Source organism: Lissotriton helveticus, chromosome 8 (genome assembly GCF_964261635.1).
Source record: "Lissotriton helveticus chromosome 8, aLisHel1.1, whole genome shotgun sequence".
Taxonomy (NCBI): Eukaryota; Metazoa; Chordata; class Amphibia; order Caudata; family Salamandridae; genus Lissotriton; species Lissotriton helveticus.
In genome coordinates, this window is record NC_136069.1 from 820,100,930 (window position 1) to 820,114,876 (window position 13,947).

The 13,947-nt window shown below is 39.6% G+C and overlaps 10 non-coding genes across 10 annotated transcripts; all 10 read left to right on the plus strand.

The window, feature by feature from the left end:
* The first annotated feature begins 696 nt into the window (after positions 1 to 696).
* TRNAP-UGG (transfer RNA proline (anticodon UGG)) lies at positions 697 to 768 on the plus strand. The gene has a single exon. It is a non-coding gene; the product is annotated as a tRNA-Pro (tRNA).
* Positions 769 to 1,056: 288 nt separating this feature from the next.
* TRNAV-CAC (transfer RNA valine (anticodon CAC)) lies at positions 1,057 to 1,129 on the plus strand. The gene has a single exon. It is a non-coding gene; the product is annotated as a tRNA-Val (tRNA).
* Positions 1,130 to 3,287: 2,158 nt separating this feature from the next.
* TRNAP-AGG (transfer RNA proline (anticodon AGG)) lies at positions 3,288 to 3,359 on the plus strand. The gene has a single exon. It is a non-coding gene; the product is annotated as a tRNA-Pro (tRNA).
* A 288-nt stretch (positions 3,360 to 3,647) lies between these two features.
* Positions 3,648 to 3,720, plus strand: TRNAV-CAC (transfer RNA valine (anticodon CAC)). The gene has a single exon. It is a non-coding gene; the product is annotated as a tRNA-Val (tRNA).
* Positions 3,721 to 5,830: 2,110 nt separating this feature from the next.
* On the plus strand, positions 5,831 to 5,902 carry TRNAP-AGG (transfer RNA proline (anticodon AGG)). Its single transcript has one exon. It is a non-coding gene; the product is annotated as a tRNA-Pro (tRNA).
* Positions 5,903 to 6,190: 288 nt separating this feature from the next.
* Positions 6,191 to 6,263, plus strand: TRNAV-CAC (transfer RNA valine (anticodon CAC)). The gene has a single exon. It is a non-coding gene; the product is annotated as a tRNA-Val (tRNA).
* A 2,466-nt stretch (positions 6,264 to 8,729) lies between these two features.
* TRNAP-UGG (transfer RNA proline (anticodon UGG)) lies at positions 8,730 to 8,801 on the plus strand. Its single transcript has one exon. It is a non-coding gene; the product is annotated as a tRNA-Pro (tRNA).
* A 288-nt stretch (positions 8,802 to 9,089) lies between these two features.
* On the plus strand, positions 9,090 to 9,162 carry TRNAV-CAC (transfer RNA valine (anticodon CAC)). Its single transcript has one exon. It is a non-coding gene; the product is annotated as a tRNA-Val (tRNA).
* Positions 9,163 to 11,429: 2,267 nt separating this feature from the next.
* TRNAP-AGG (transfer RNA proline (anticodon AGG)) lies at positions 11,430 to 11,501 on the plus strand. Its single transcript has one exon. It is a non-coding gene; the product is annotated as a tRNA-Pro (tRNA).
* Positions 11,502 to 11,789: 288 nt separating this feature from the next.
* TRNAV-CAC (transfer RNA valine (anticodon CAC)) lies at positions 11,790 to 11,862 on the plus strand. Its single transcript has one exon. It is a non-coding gene; the product is annotated as a tRNA-Val (tRNA).
* The last annotated feature ends 2,085 nt before the right edge of the window (positions 11,863 to 13,947 follow it).

The following is a 13,947-nucleotide window of genomic DNA, read 5'->3' on the forward strand; positions in this document are numbered from 1 at the left end:
TCTGGAGAGAACACTAAGAAGCATTGAAAGTTTTTCCTCTGACCCTGGCCACTCTTAAGAGGAATCCTATGATAGTCAGCAGGACCCACCCTAAAAAGGAAGGGACAGCCATTTGGACCCTTTCCACCTTTCCTATATCTCGCCTGATCGAGCCTGATCGAGCGCTGATTGAGCGGATAAGCACATAAGCACATGTACTTCTCATTTTGGGAAGGCATTGCTTAGCTTGTTACCAGCAGCTCAGTTATGTTATGATGTTAGAGGCTATGCAAGGAATGCTTTAGTCCTGCATTAGGCAGTTTTTATTGCTTCTTGCATTCCAGAGATAGATAATTAGCCAGAATCTGAGGCCCAGCTATTCACCCTGGCATTCCGATTTGCACAAAGGGAATAAGTATTTGAGAGAAAAGGCAAAATGTGTTTCTTATGTTGTTATGAACAGCTTTTTATTCTTTCTCTTTAGGCTCTAGCCAATGCAGAAATATATAAATAACTGCTGACTTCCTGTAAGACTTGTCCAATGCTGAGAAAAAATAAAAGGGGACACTTACAAATGATAGTGCTATCGTTTGAGAAAGGGTAAGTTGACACTGAATTTCCTGTGAATTCACAGACCAAGCATGAAAAGACCCCAGCATGATCTTCATTGCGGGCTTAGAGCTGGTATTACCTTTTCAGAGGTGAGGGTCTTTCAACGGCTCGTTGGTCTAGGGGTATGATTCTCGCTTTGGGTGCGAGAGGTCCCGGGTTCAAATCCCGGACGAGCCCTTTCATTGGTGCTCTTTTGAAGTATGCATTTCAAAGCCAATATCAATTTTCTCTTTGCAGTAGTGGATGATTATTTGCTAGAGTCTCATGCTTTTAACCTTGCCCTGCCTGAGCAAATAGGAAACATTTCTCTTTAAGCATTTTGCAAAAATGCTGAACTTGCAAGGCATATACAAGCGTTCAGATAGGGCTGTCGGGCAGGTTGCATGAAAGAAATCTAAAACCAGATGCCCTTGGAATAGTCTGTTTTGAGCAGTTTCATCACAGAAGAATCACCTGTAGGTATCTGTTTCTGTAGTGTAGTGGTTATCACGGTCGCCGCACACGCGAAAAGTCCCCGGTTCGAAACCGGGCAGAAACATTAGTTATATTGTCTTGGCTGCAATGTTGAGAGTTGCCGTTTTGCATGAAATTGTCCAGGCCCTGAAGATGGGTTCATGCAGTCTCGTTCCAAGAAAGTGAATTCTCTTAAAAACAATAACATAATTGGCATGTGGATGTATCTGTTGATTCACAGACCTCACTTTCAAAAGAGCCCTGCATTCGTTTCAATGCTCAACCAGAACAAGCATTAACTTTGAGAATTGTTGGCACCAACAGGCCTCCTATTTTAGTGGAGTGTTTCTGGTTTTAAGTGCTGAGGCTTGGGCTCAATTCCTAGATGATCCTTCTCAAGGTGATGATACAAATGCATCGTCACCTTTTCGTTTAATGTCAGAATTGTTTATTTCCATTTGGTGGTGTATGAATGCTTTCGACAGTATGGGGATTTTTTCTAGCCTTGCATGAATAAAAGCATATCACTCCTCTTTATGTATTTTTCTAATACATTTATATTTGCATCTCCTCTCCTAGCATGCATTTTTGACTATCTTACAGGCTGTATATAATAAGTATCAATTCAGGGGCGCTTCTACTACTCAAATCACAACTGTTCTATCACGACATTGATAAGCAATCTGCATCTGCTTCTGTTGTGTATTGGTTATCATGTTTACCTGACGTGTGAAAGTCCCATGTTTGACAGTGCACGTTAACAAAGAAACCAATGATTTTTATTAAAAGTTGTCTTGTGTTTTGGTTACCTTGCATCAGCCAAAACGTGCCAGAGATGACTTCATTTGCAGTCACTTGAAAAGTAGGGATTCTCAAATAAATGGCAAGAGGTTGAAACAAATCCAAAGAAATGCATGGCATATCTATGAGTAGGTGTATGCATGTATCCATATATAAAGATAGATAGATAGATAGATAGATAGATAGATAGATAGATAGATAGATAGATAGATAGATAGATAGATAGATAGATAGATAGATAGATAGATAGATAGATAGATAGATAGATAGATAGATAGATAGATAGATAGATAGATAGATAGATAGATAGATAGATAGATAGATAGATATAGGGAGAGAGAGAGAGTTAATATAAACAGAGACTTTATTTTCAATCAAGCGGTATTTTCTTTCCTTTAGGAGCAGAATGTTCTGATCATCAGCGCACCAGAATGTAGTGCTTGGTTGGCAAGCATCACATATTGTGATGTGTTAGCTAAGAGTTCCATGTCCTTCAGACTCATATATTCCTCTGTAGTTGTACCTTGGTGATTCCACAAAACATGGCATCATAATCAGCATTCTACTGCCACAGAGTGGACAGAGAAACCATTTAGAATTTCCCTGAAAAAGAAAAAAAGCATACTTAGGCAGAGCTTTGTGGACAGGAAGGACATTAGAGCAAGTGAGGAATAAGCACTGCTTTTGTTAATTTACATAGGCAGAACAGAGACTGCTGGGAAAAGCCTGAAATTAAAGGCACAGAAAATGCCTGCTTCTGGAGAGAACACTAAGAAGCATTGAAAGTTTTTCCTCTGACCCTGGCCACTCTTAAGAGGAATCCTATGATAGTCAGCAGGACCCACCCTAAAAAGGAAGGGACAGCCATTTGGACCCTTTCCACCTTTTCTATATCTCGCCTGATCGAGCCTGATTGAGCGGATAAGCACATAAGCACATGTACTTCTCATTTTGGGAAGGCATTGCTTAGCTTGTTACCAGCAGCTCAGTTATGTTATGATGTTAGAGGCTATGCAAGGAATGCTTTAGTCCTGCATTAGGCAGTTTGTATTGCTTCTTGCATTCAAGAGATAGATAATTAGCCAGAATCTGTGGCCCAGCTATTCACCTTGGCATTCCGATTTGCACAAAGGGAATAAGTATTGGAGAGAAAAGGCAAAATGTGTTTCTTATGTTGTTATGAACAGCTTTTTATTCTTTCTCTTTAGGCTCTAGCCAATGCAGAAATATATAAATAACTGCTGACTTCCTGTAAGACGTGTCCAATGCTGAGACAAAATAAAAGGGGACACTTACAAATGATAGTGCTATCGTTTGAGAAAGGGTAAGTTGACACTGAATTTCCTGTGAATTCACAGACCAAGCATGAAAAAGACCCCAGCATGATCTCCATTGCGGGCTTAGAGCTGGTATTACCTTTTCAGAGGTGAGGGTCTTTCAACGGCTCGTTGGTCTAGGGGTATGATTCTCGCTTAGGGTGCGAGAGGTCCCGGGTTCAAATCCCGGACGAGCCCTTTCATTGGTGCTCTTTTGAAGTATGCATTTCAAAGCCAATATCAATTTTCTCTTTGCAGTAGTGGATGATTATTTGCTAGAGTCTCATGCTTTTAACCTTGCCCTGCCTGAGCAAATAGGAAACATTTCTCTTTAAGCATTTTGCAAAAATGCTGAACTTGCAAGGCATATACAAGCGTTCAGATAGGGCTGTCGGGCAGGTTGCATGAAAGAAATCTAAAACCAGATGCCCTTGGAATAGTCTGTTTTGAGCAGTTTCATCACAGAAGAATCACCTGTAGGTATCTGTTTCTGTAGTGTAGTGGTTATCACGTTCGCCTCACATGCGAAAGGTCCCCGGTTCGAAACCGGGCAGAAACATTAGTTATATTGTCTTGGCTGCAATGTTGAGAGTTGCCGTTTTGCATGAAATTGTCCAGGCCCTGAAGATGGGTTCATGCAGTCTCGTTCCAAGAAAGTGAATTCTCTTAAAAACAATAACATAATTGGCATGTGGATGTATCTGTTGATTCACAGACCTCACTTTCAAAAGAGCCCTGCATTCGGTTCAATGCTCAACCAGAACAAGCATTAACTTTGAGAATTGTTGGCACCAACAGGCCTCCTATTTTAGTGGAGTGTTTCTGGTTTTAAGTGCTGAGGCTTGGGCTCAATTCCTAGATGATCCTTCTCAAGGTGATGATACAAATGCATCGTCACCTTTTCGTTTAATGTCAGAATTGTTTATTTCCATTTGGTGGTGTATGAATGCTTTCGACAGTATGGGGATTTTTTCTAGCCTTGCATGAATAAAAGCATATCACTCCTCTTTATGTATTTTTCTAATACATTTATATTTGCATCTCCTCTCCTAGCATGCATTTTTGACTATCTTACAGGCTGTATATAATAAGTATCAATTCAGGGGCGCTTCTACTACTCAAATCACAACTGTTCTATCACGACATTGATAAGCAATCTGCATCTGCTTCTGTTGTGTATTGGTTATCATGTTTACCTGACGTGTGAAAGTCCCATGTTTGACAGTGCACGTTAACAAAGAAACCAATGATTTTTATTAAAAGTTGTCTTGTGTTTTGGTTACCTTGCATCAGCCAAAACGTGCCAGAGATGACTTCATTTGCAGTCACTTGAAAAGTAGGGATTCTCAAATAAATGGCAAGAGGTTGAAACAAATCCAAAGAAATGCATGGCATATCTATGAGTAGGTGTATGCATGTATCCATATATAAAGATAGATAGATAGATAGATAGATAGATAGATAGATAGATAGATAGATAGATAGATAGATAGATAGATAGATAGATAGATAGATAGATAGATAGATAGATAGATAGATAGATAGATAGATAGATATAGGGAGAGAGAGAGCGTTAATATAAACAGAGACTTTATTTTCAATCAAGCGGTATTTTCTTTCCTTTAGGAGCAGAATGTTCTGATCATCAGCGCACCAGAATGTAGTGCTTGGTTGGCAAGCATCACATATTGTGATGTGTTAGCTAAGAGTTCCATGTCCTTCAGACTCATATATTCCTCTGTAGTTGTACCTTGGTGATTCCACAAAACATGGCATCATAATCAGCATTCTACTGCCACAGAGTGGACAGAGAAACCATTTAGAATTTCCCTGAAAAAGAAAAAAAGCATACTTAGGCAGAGCTTTGTGGACAGGAAGGACATTAGAGCAAGTGAGGAATAAGCACTGCTTTTGTTAATTTACATAGGCAGAACAGAGACTGCTGGGAAAAGCCTGAAATTAAAGGCACAGAAAATGCCTGCTTCTGGAGAGAACACTAAGAAGCATTGAAAGTTTTTCCTCTGACCCTGGCCACTCTTAAGAGGAATCCTATGATAGTCAACAGAACCCACCCTAAAAAGGAAGGGACAGCCATTTGGACCCTTTCCACCTTTTCTATATCTCGCCTGATCGAGCCTGATTGAGCGGATAAGCACATAAGCACATGTACTTCTCATTTTGGGAAGGCATTGCTTAGCTTGTTACCAGCAGCTCAGTTATGTTATGATGTTAGAGGCTATGCAACGAATGCTTTAGTCCTGCATTAGGCAGTTTTTATTGCTTCTTGCATTCAAGAGATAGATAATTAGCCAGAATCTGTGGCCCAGCTATTCACCTTGGCATTCCGATTTGCACAAAGGGAATAAGTATTGGAGAGAAAAGGCAAAATGTGTTTCTTATGTTGTTATGAACAGCTTTTTATTCTTTCTCTTTAGGCTCTAGCCAATGCAGAAAAATATAAATAACTGCTGACTTCCCGTAAGACGTGTCCAATGCTGAGACAAAATAAAAGGGGACACTTACAAATGATAGTGCTATCGTTTGAGAAAGGGTAAGTTGACACTGAATTTCCTGTGAATTCACAGACCAAGCATGAAAAAGACCCCAGCATGATCTTCATTGCGGGCTTAGAGCTGGTATTACCTTTTCAGAGGTGAGGGTCTTTCAACGGCTTGTTGGTCTAGGGGTATGATTCTCGCTTAGGGTGCGAGAGGTCCCGGGTTCAAATCCCGGACGAGCCCTTTCATTGGTGCTCTTTTGAAGTATGCATTTCAAAGCCAATATCAATTTTCTCTTTGCAGTAGTGGATGCATATTTGCTAGAGTCTCATGCTTTTAACCTTGCCCTACCTGAGCAAATAGGAAACATTTCTCTTTAAGCATTTTGCAAAAATGCTGAACTTGCAAGGCATATACAAGCGTTCAGATAGGGCTGTCGGGCAGGTTGCATGAATGAAATCTAAAACCAGATGCCCTTGGAATAGCCTGTTTTGAGCAGTTTCATCACAGAAGAATCACCTGTAGATATCTGTTTCTGTAGTGTAGTGGTTATCACGTTCGCCTCACACGCAAAAGGTCCCCGGTTCGAAACCGGGCAGAAACACTAGTTATATTGTCTTGGCTGCAATGTTGAGAGTTGCCGTTTTGCATGAAATTGTCCAGGCCCTGAAGATGGGTTCATGCAGTCTCGTTCCAAGAAAGTGAATTCTCTTAAAAACAATAACATAATTGGCATGTGGATGTATATGTTGATTCACAGACCTCACTTTCAAAAGAGCCCTGCTTTCGGTTCAATGCTCAACCAGAACAAGCATTAACTTTGACAATTGTTGGCACCAATAGGCCTCTTATTTTAGTGGAGTGTTTCTGGTTTTTAAGTGCTGAGGCTTGGGCTCAATTCCTAGATGATCCTTCTCAAGGTGATGATACAAATGCATCGTCACCTTTTCGTTTAATGTCAGAATTGTTTATTTCCATTTGGTGGTGTATGAATGCTTTCGACAGTATGGGGATTTTTTCTAGCCTTGCATGAATAAAAGCATATCACTCCTCTTTATGTATTTTTCTAATACATTTATATTTGCATCTCCTCTCCTAGCATGCATTTTTGACTATCTTACAGGCTGTATATAATAAGTATCAATTCAGGGGCGCTTCTTCTACTCAAATCACAACTGTTCTATCACGACATTGATAAGCAATCTGCATCTGCTTCTGTTGTGTATTGGTTATCATATTTACCTGACGTGTGAAAGTCCCATGTTGGACAGTGCACGTTAACAAAGAAACCAATGATTTTTATTAAAAGTTGTCTCGTGTTTTGGTTACCTTGCATCAGCCAAACCGTGCCAGAGATTACTTCATTTGCAGTCACTTGAAAAGTAGGGATTCTCAAATAAATGGCAAGAGGTTGAAACAAATCCAAAGAAATGCATGGCATATCTATGTGTAGGTGTATGCATGTATCCATATATAAAGATAGATAGATAGATAGATAGATAGATAGATAGATAGATAGATAGATAGATAGATAGATAGATAGATAGATAGATAGATAGATAGATAGATAGATAGATAGATAGATAGATGGATGGATGGATGGATGGATGGATGGATGGATGGATGGATGGATGGATGGATGGATGGATGGATGGATGGATGGATGGATGGATGGATGGATGGATGGATGGATGGATGGATGGATGGATGGATGGATGGATGGATGGATGGATGAATGGATAGACGGACAGACAGACAGACAGACAGACAGACAGACAGACAGACAGATAGATAGATAGATAGATAGATAGATAGATAGATAGATAGATAGATAGATAGATAGATAGATAGATAGATAGATAGATAGATAGATAGATAGATAGATAGATAGATAGATAGATAGATAGATAGATAGATAGATAGATAGATAGATAGATAGATAGATAGAGGGAGAGAGAGAGCGTTAATATAAACAGAGACTTTATTTTCAATCAAGCGGTCTTTTCTTTCCTTTAGGAGCAGAATGTTCTGATCATCAGCGCACCAGAATGTAGTGCTTGGTTGGCAAGCATCACATATTGTGATGTGTTAGCTAAGAGTTCCATGTCCTTCAGACTCATATATTCCTCTGTAGTTGTAACTTGGTGATTCAACAAAACATGGCATCATAATCAGCATTCTACTGCCACAGAGTGGACAGAGAAACCATTTAGAATTTCCCTGAAAAAGAAAAAAAGCATACTTAGGCAGAGCTTTGTGGACAGGCAGGACATTAGAGCAAGTGAGGAATAAGCACTGCGTTTGTTAATTTACATAGGCAGAACAGAGACTGCTGGGAAAAACCTGAAATTAAAGGCACAGAAAATGCCTGCTTCTGGAGAGAACACTAAGAAGCATTGAAAGTTTTTCCTCTGACCCTGGCCACTCTTAAGAGGAATCCTATGATAGTCAGCAGGACCCACCCTAAAAAGGAAGGGACAGCCATTTGGACCCTTTCCACCTTTTCTATATCTCACCTGATCGAGCCTGATTGAGCGCTGATTGAGCGGATAAGCACATAAGCACATGTACTTCTCATTTTGGGAAGGTATTGCTTAGCTTGTTACCAGCAGCTCAGTTATGTTATGATGTTAGAGGCTATGCAAGGAATGCTTTAGTCCTGCATTAGGCAGTTTTTATTGGTTCTTGCATTCAAAAGATAGATAATTAGCCAGAATCTGTGGCCCAGCTATTCACCTTGGCATTCCGATTTGCACAAAGGGAATAAGTATTTGAGAGAAAAGGCAAAATGTGTTTCTTATGTTGTTATGAACAGCTTTTTATTCTTTCTATTTAGGCTCTAGCCAATGCAGAAATATATAAATAACTGCTGACTTCCTGTAAGACTTGTCCAATGCTGAGAAAAAATAAAAGGGGACACTTACAAATGATAGTGCTATCGTTTGAGAAAGGGTAAGTTGACACTGAATTTCCTGTGAATTCACAGACCAAGCATGAAAAAGACCCCAGCATGATCTTCATTGCGGGCTTAGAGCTGGTATTACCTTTACAGAGGTGAGGGTCTTTCAACAGCTCGTTGGTCTAGGGGTATGATTCTCGCTTTGGGTGCGAAAGGTCCCGGGTTCAAATCCCGGACGAGCCCTTTCATTGGTGCTCTTTTGAAGTATGCATTTCAAAGCCAATATCAATTTTCTCTTTGCAGTAGTGGATGATTATTTGCTAGAGTCTCATGCTTTTAACCTTGCCCTGCCTGAGCAAATAGGAAACATTTCTCTTTAAGCATTTTGCAAAAATGCTGAACTTGCAAGGCATATACAAGCGTTCAGATAGGGCTGTCGGGCAGGTTGCATGAAAGAAATCTAAAACCAGATGCCCTTGGAATAGTCTGTTTTGAGCAGTTTCATCACAGAAGAATCACCTGTAGGTATCTGTTTCTGTAGTGTAGTGGTTATCACGTTCGCCTCACACGCGAAAGGTCCCCGGTTCGAAACCGGGCAGAAACACTAGTTATATTGTCTTGGCTGCAATGTTGAGAGTTGCCGTTTTGCATGAAATTGTCCAGGCCCTGAAGATGGGTTCATGCAGTCTCGTTCCAAGAAAGTGAATTCTCTTAAAAACAATAACATAATTGGCATGTGGATGTATCTGTTGATTCACAGACCTCACTTTCAAAAGAGCCCTGCATTCGGTTCAATGCTCAACCAGAACAAGCATTAACTTTGAGAATTGTTGGCACCAACAGGCCTCTTATTTTAGTGGAGTGTTTCTGGTTTTTAAGTGCTGAGGCTTGGGCTCAATTCCTAGATGATCCTTCTCAAGGTGATGATACAAATGCATCGTCACCTTTTCGTTTAATGTCAGAATTGTTTATTTCCATTTGGTGGTGTATGAATGCTTTCAACAGTATGGGGATTTTTTCTAGCCTTGCATGAATAAAAGCATATCACTCCTCTTTATGTATTTTTCTAATACATTTATATTTGCATCTCCTCTCCTAGCATGCATTTTTGACTATCTTACAGGCTGTATATAATAAGTATCAATTCAGGGGCGCTTCTACTACTCAAATCACAACTGTTCTATCACGACATTGATAAGCAATCTTCATCTGCTTCTGTTGTGTATTGGTTATCATATTTACCTGACGTGTGAAAGTCCCATGTTTGACAGTGCACGTTAACAAAGAAACCAATGATTTTTATTAAAAGTTGTCTTGTGTTTTGGTTATCTTGCATCAGCCAAAACATGCCAGAGATGACTTCATTTGCAGTCACTTGAAAAGTAGGGATTCTCAAATAAATGGCAAGAGGTTGAAACAAATCCAAAGAAATGCATGGCATATCTATGAGTAGGTGTATGCATGTATCCATATATAAAGATAGATAGATAGATAGATAGATAGATAGATAGATAGATAGATAGAAAGATAGATAGATAGATAGATAGATAGATAGATAGATAGATAGATAGATAGATAGATAGATAGATAGATAGATAGATAGATAGATAGATAGATAGATAGATAGATAGATAGATAGATAGATAGATAGATAGATAGATAGATAGATAGATAGATAGATAGATAGATAGATAGATAGATAGATAGATAGATAGATAGATAGATAGATAGATAGATAGATAGATAGATAGATAGATATAGGGAGAGAGAGAGCGTTAATATAAACAGAGACTTTATTTTCAATCAAGCGGTATTTTCTTTCCTTTAGGAGCAGAATGTTCTGATCATCAGCGCACCAGAATGTAGTGCTTGGTTGGCAAGCATCACATATTGTGATGTGTTAGCTAAGAGTTCCATGTCCTTCAGACTCATATATTCCTCTGTAGTTGTACCTTGGTGATTCCACAAAACATGGCATCATAATCAGCATTCTACTGCCACAGAGTGGACAGAGAAACCATTTAGAATTTCCCTGAAAAAGAAAAAAAGCATACTTAGGCAGAGCTTTGTGGACAGGAAGGACATTAGAGCAAGTGAGGAATAAGCACTGCTTTTGTTAATTTACATAGGCAGAACAGAGACTGCTGGGAAAAGCCTGAAATTAAAGGCACAGAAAATGCCTGCTTCTGGAGAGAACACTAAGAAGCATTGAAAGTTTTTCCTCTGACCCTGGCCACTCTTAAGAGGAATCCTATGATAGTCAGCAGGACCCACCCTAAAAAGGAAGGGACAGCCATTTGGACCCTTTCCACCTTTTCTATATCTCGCCTGATCGAGCCTGATTGAGCGGATAAGCACATAAGCACATGTACTTCTCATTTTGGGAAGGCATTGCTTAGCTTGTTACCAGCAGCTCAGTTATGTTATGATGTTAGAGGCTATGCAAGGAATGCTTTAGTCCTGCATTAGGCAGTTTGTATTGCTTCTTGCATTCAAGAGATAGATAATTAGCCAGAATCTGTGGCCCAGCTATTCACCTTGGCATTCCGATTTGCACAAAGGGAATAAGTATTGGAGAGAAAAGGCAAAATGTGTTTCTTATGTTGTTATGAACAGCTTTTTATTCTTTCTCTTTAGGCTCTAGCCAATGCAGAAATATATAAATAACTGCTGACTTCCTGTAAGACGTGTCCAATGCTGAGACAAAATAAAAGGGGACACTTACAAATGATAGTGCTATCGTTTGAGAAAGGGTAAGTTGACACTGAATTTCCTGTGAATTCACAGACCAAGCATGAAAAAGACCCCAGCATGATCTCCATTGCGGGCTTAGAGCTGGTATTACCTTTTCAGAGGTGAGGGTCTTTCAACGGCTCGTTGGTCTAGGGGTATGATTCTCGCTTAGGGTGCGAGAGGTCCCGGGTTCAAATCCCGGACGAGCCCTTTCATTGGTGCTCTTTTGAAGTATGCATTTCAAAGCCAATATCAATTTTCTCTTTGCAGTAGTGGATGATTATTTGCTAGAGTCTCATGCTTTTAACCTTGCCCTGCCTGAGCAAATAGGAAACATTTCTCTTTAAGCATTTTGCAAAAATGCTGAACTTGCAAGGCATATACAAGCGTTCAGATAGGGCTGTCGGGCAGGTTGCATGAAAGAAATCTAAAACCAGATGCCCTTGGAATAGTCTGTTTTGAGCAGTTTCATCACAGAAGAATCACCTGTAGGTATCTGTTTCTGTAGTGTAGTGGTTATCACGTTTGCCACACATGCGAAAGGTCCCCGGTTCGAAACCGGGCAGAAACGTTAGTTATATTGTCTTGGCTGCAATGTTGAGAGTTGCCGTTTTGCATGAAATTGTCCAGGCCCTGAAGATGGGTTCATGCAGTCTCGTTCCAAGAAAGTGAATTCTCTTAAAAACAATAACATAATTGGCATGTGGATGTATCTGTTGATTCACAGACCTCACTTTCAAAAGAGCCCTGCATTCGGTTCAATGCTCAACCAGAACAAGCATTAACTTTGAGAATTGTTGGCACCAACAGGCCTCCTATTTTAGTGGAGTGTTTCTGGTTTTAAGTGCTGAGGCTTGGGCTCAATTCCTAGATGATCCTTCTCAAGGTGATGATACAAATGCATCGTCACCTTTTCGTTTAATGTCAGAATTGTTTATTTCCATTTGGTGGTGTATGAATGCTTTCGACAGTATGGGGATTTTTTCTAGCCTTGCATGAATAAAAGCATATCACTCCTCTTTATGTATTTTTCTAATACATTTATATTTGCATCTCCTCTCCTAGCATGCATTTTTGACTATCTTACAGGCTGTATATAATAAGTATCAATTCAGGGGCGCTTCTACTACTCAAATCACAACTGTTCTATCACGACATTGATAAGCAATCTGCATCTGCTTCTGTTGTGTATTGGTTATCATGTTTACCTGACGTGTGAAAGTCCCATGTTTGACAGTGCACGTTAACAAAGAAACCAATGATTTTTATTAAAAGTTGTCTTGTGTTTTGGTTACCTTGCATCAGCCAAAACGTGCCAGAGATGACTTCATTTGCAGTCACTTGAAAAGTAGGGATTCTCAAATAAATGGCAAGAGGTTGAAACAAATCCAAAGAAATGCATGGCATATCTATGAGTAGGTGTATGCATGTATCCATATATAAAGATAGATAGATAGATAGATAGATAGATAGATAGATAGATAGATAGATAGATAGATAGATAGATAGATAGATAGATAGATAGATAGATAGATAGATAGATAGATAGATAGATAGATAGATAGATAGATAGATAGATAGATAGATAGATAGATAGATAGATAGATAGATAGATAGATAGATAGATATAGGGAGAGAGAGAGCGTTAATATAAACAGAGACTTTATTTTTAATCAAGCGGTATTTTCTTTCCTTTAGGAGCAGAATGTTCTGATCATCAGCGCACCAGAATGTAGTGCTTGGTTGGCAAGCATCACATATTGTGATGTGTTAGCTAAGAGTTCCATGTCCTTCAGACTCATATATTCCTCTGTAGTTGTACCTTGGTGATTCCACAAAACATGGCATCATAATCAGCATTCTACTGCCACAGAGTGGACAGAGAAACCATTTAGAATTTCCCTGAAAAAGAAAAAAAGCATACTTAGGCAGAGCTTTGTGGACAGGAAGGACATTAGAGCAAGTGAGGAATAAGCACTGCTTTTGTTAATTTACATAGGCAGAACAGAGACTGCTGGGAAAAGCCTGAAATTAAAGGCACAGAAAATGCCTGCTTCTGGAGAGAACACTAAGAAGCATTGAAAGTTTTTCCTCTGACCCTGGCCACTCTTAAGAGGAATCCTATGATAGTCAGCAGGACCCACCCTAAAAAGGAAGGGACAGCCATTTGGACCCTTTCCACCTTTTCTATATCTCCCCTGATCGAGCCTGATTGAGCGGATAAGCACATAAGCACATGTACTTCTCATTTTGGGAAGGCATTGCTTAGCTTGTTACCAGCAGCTCAGTTATGTTATGATGTTAGAGGCTATGCAAGGAATGCTTTAGTCCTGCATTAGGCAGTTTTTATTGCTTCTTGCATTCAAGAGATAGATAATTAGCCAGAATCTGTGGCCCAGCTATTCACCTTGGCATTCCGATTTGCACAAAGGGAATAAGTATTGGAGAGAAAAGGCAAAATGTGTTTCTTATGTTGTTATGAACAGCTTTTTATTCTTTCTCTTTAGGCTCTAGCCAATGCAGAAATATATAATTAACTGCTGACTTCCTGTAAGACGTGTCCAATGCTGAGACAAAATAAAAGGGGACACTTACAAATGATAGTGCTATCGTTTGAGAAAGGGTAAGTTGACACTGAATTTCCTGTGAATTCACA